Raw genomic sequence first — 4,023 nt, 5'->3', positions numbered from 1 at the left:
TTTTTTTTATTTTTGTAACTGAAAACTGACAGGACCTTAGTTAAATACTTTACCCATTATAGTCGTTCAGTAGTGGCACCAGGGTGTCTGATAGGGTGGGTCCAAACACAGGCCGACTAGACCCTCTGTCCCTTGGAATAAACATCCTTGGGCTTATGGGAGAGGTTTTTTTTAGCTTCGTATGGCCCAAAATGTTGCTTGTAAGTCAAAATATTAGGGATTGGCAATCAAAATAATGTTATATGGATAAGCTAATCATTATTTCTGGTGTGGCGACCTCGTCATTGCATCGGACGATGGGAGTCTAAGCCTGCCAAGCAAATCGGAAAGATGACGTCAACACACCAAATTCCAAGACTACGACAATGAAAACTAAAGGAAATGTTTACCAATTTAAATTTAATTTTTCTACACTTTATTTTTCTTCATCATCATTATTATACTATTATGTTGTTACTCTATAATATTATTAATATAGTATTTTATTATTCTTATGCGTTTAAAAAAAACTATATTTTATTAGTAATTCACATTAATATCAGCGATAGTACTGTTATTCTTACTATAACTGATGTCATTATCATCATCATCATCATCTTCCTCATTGTCATCCCCATCCTCATTATAATCCCTATTATAGTAGAGTCATTTTCATGAGATCCGTGAATAATTTTAGGATACCTTCATTTCTCGATGGATTTGGCAAGATGGACCAATTTAGATAAAATATAGCTCCTACATACCTCCCAGATATTGGGGGAAAGTCCCGTTTGGGGGCGTTTTTCAAAATGGCCGCCTGTTGATTTGGACGCTTGTATCTCGATAACCACTGGTCAGAGAGACTTGATTTTGGTCTCAAATTGTTCACAATATGCATGTTCCTATTTGTTGTAATACAAATCAAAAAATGGCGGGAAATGCGGTTTTTGAAAGTTTGACCTTTGACCTTGTAATGTTATATCTCGGTAACTACTGGTCATAGAGACTCACAATTGATTGCAAATTGTTCAGGAGATTCATGTTTATATTCGTCCTAATGAAAAAAATATTCAAATAGTGACCAGAAACGATACATTCTGACCTTTGACCTATTGTAGGGTCATTCCATGTCAAATCAACCAGATTAAAAAAGAAATTCCTGTATGTCCATCTCAGATTTTGATGAAACTCCATAAAAATGATCCACTGTATGCTAAACCAACAAAAAAAAAAAATTAGCCTCATAGGATATGTAGTTTTCGAGATATTGACTCCTCAAAAATATGGGGCGTGGTTCTTCAAGATGTGCAAACGCAATTTACTTCAAATTTGGAAGCTTATAACTCGAGATTGGTAATAGCTATCAGGGTCAAACTTGGTATTCTAACTTATTTTTTGCCATGTTTTACAAATATGGCCTTAGATTAACAGTTATCTTTTCCCTTTTGAAGTTATCTGCACTCAAAGTAGCCGCTTTGTTTAACGATGCAAATTTTTTTGTAATTTTTTAGGTCACCCTGCGTCTATATGAGAGGGTATATACCCCTCATATTACAGATATATTATCTATGTGTAGTTGTCTATAGCCACATGCAAGCGCAGGCTGATCAAATCAGTTGAAATTGAATGGCATATATTCAAAATTGGGACCAGATCTATAAAAGTGAAAAACGCCAATGTTTCTCAACAACGGATCGTCTTGTGGAAGCTAAAAATCTTTTCTTAAATTTATCCCAGTTAATCAGATACATTGGATCTACCTATAAACCAAATTTTAGCTTTGGTACTTAGCTCATGGCTAGATACTATGTTGAAAACTACACATATTTCAACGTAATAGGAAATCACAAACATTTTTAAGAGTTGGGTCATTCCATGCCAAACAAACAAATGCATTACACCATGGGTCATAGATTTTTTTTTAAATTTTTTGCCACACTGACACAGTGATATAGATATCTATGTGAACTGAAAACCTGAAATTTTGAGATTCGCCAATTCGTTCATTTTCCTGTAGCGGCAGTTTGAAGTTAAGGGGGCGTGGCCCAAAATAGATATGAATATAATACGAATTCTAGGAAGTTTCTATTCATAAATCGAACATGAATATATTCATGAAACAGAATAGAAAGATCCAGAAAATAATTTACCATATTGGCCACAAAAAATGATGTATGTGATGTCCCAATTGCCATGTGCTGTCACCCACAATACAAATTTGATGAGGTTATTATTACCCAGGTTGAAGTTGCACATTAAGAATTAAACCAGAAATAACTTTAGATAAATAAATTTGAAATTCATAGAAAATTTTATGGGTCTATAACATAGATTTAGAAAATTAAAGCAAAATATTTACATAAAAGTAGGGTATTATTGCTGATGATGTGTTAAAAACATGTTTTTAAGGATTTGGAATCAGCAGTAAAAGGTGTCCTACACCACAAAAGGTTAAAGGGGTTGTATGATGATATTAGCATACGAAAATCAAAGTTAATTTGAGGCACACCCCTTTTATGTCGAATTGATGCAACGGGAAAAAGAAAAGGGAATTTGAGTCTCAAAACTTCAGGTTTTTCTATTCACAAGGCCGGAGGGTGCAAAAAATTAAAAATCTATCACCTGTAATGTTGTAATGCATTTGTTGAGAGGCCACGCCCCCTTAACCTCAAACTGCCGCTACGGGAAAACGAATGAATTGGCGAGTCTCAAAATTTCAGGTTTTTCAGTTCACATAAATATCTATATCACTGAGACAATGTCCAAAAAAAAATGTAAAAATCTATGACCCTGGTGTAATGCATTTGTTGAGTTGGCATAGAATGACCCAACTCTTAAAATCTTTCGTGATTTCCGATTATGTTATTGTGTAGTTTTCAACATAGTATCTAACCATGAAGGAGCCGAGTACCAAAGCTGAAATTTGGTTTATAGGTAGATCTATATATCTGATTAACTGGGGTAAATTTAAGAAAAGATTTTAAATGTCCACATGATGATCCGTTGTTGAGAAACATAGGCGTTTTTCACTTTTATAAATCTGGTCCCAAATTTGAATATATGCCATTCAATTTTAATTGAGTTGATCAGCCTGCGCTTGCATGTGGCTAGAGACAACTACACTTAGATAATATATCTGTAATATGAGGGGTATATACCCACTCAAATGGACGCAGGGTGACCTCGAAAATCACAAAAAAATTTGCATCGTTAAACAAAGCTACTATTTTGAGTGCAAATAACTTCAAAAGGGAAGGGATAACTGTTAATCTAAGACCATATTTGTGAAATATGGCAAAAAATAAGTTAGAATACCAAGTTTGACCCTGATAGCTATTACCAATCTTGAGTTATAAGCTTCCAAAGTTGGAGTAAATTGCGTTTGCACATCTTGAAGAACCACGCCCCTTTTTTTGAGGAGTCAATATTTCGGAAACTATATATCCTATAAGACTAATTTTTTTTGTTGTTGGTTTAGCATATAGTGGATCATTTTTGTGGAGTTTCATGAAAATCTGAGACAGTCATACAGGATTTTTTCTTTAATCTGGTTGATTTGACATGGAATGACCCTACAATAGGTCAAAGGTCAGAATGTACCGTTTTCGGTCACTATTTGAATATTTTTTTCATTAAGACGAATATAAACATGAATCTCCTGAACAATTTGCAACCAATTGTGAGTCTCTGTGACCAGTAGTTACCGAGATATGACATTACAAGGTCAAAGGTCAAACTTTCAAAAATCGCATTTCCCTACATTTTGTGATAAAAAGTTGTATTACAACAAATAGGAACATGCATATTGTGAACAATTTGAGACCAAAATCAAGCCTCTCTGACCAGTGGTTATTGAGATACAATTGCGTCCAAATCAACAGGTGGCCATTTTGAAAAACGCCCCCAAACGGGACTTTCCCCCAATATCTGGGAGGTATATAGGAGCTATATTTTATCTAAATTGGTCCATCTTGCAAATCCATCGAGAAACAAAGGTATCCTAAAATTAGTCACGGATCTCATGAAAATGACTCTACTATTATA

Source organism: Anneissia japonica, unplaced genomic scaffold (assembly GCF_011630105.1).
Source record: "Anneissia japonica isolate Jap-2015-1 unplaced genomic scaffold, ASM1163010v1 scaffold287965_len1858130_cov191, whole genome shotgun sequence".
In the NCBI taxonomy this organism is placed as follows: domain Eukaryota; kingdom Metazoa; phylum Echinodermata; class Crinoidea; order Comatulida; family Comatulidae; genus Anneissia; species Anneissia japonica.
This window is presented reverse-complemented; position numbering follows the sequence as displayed.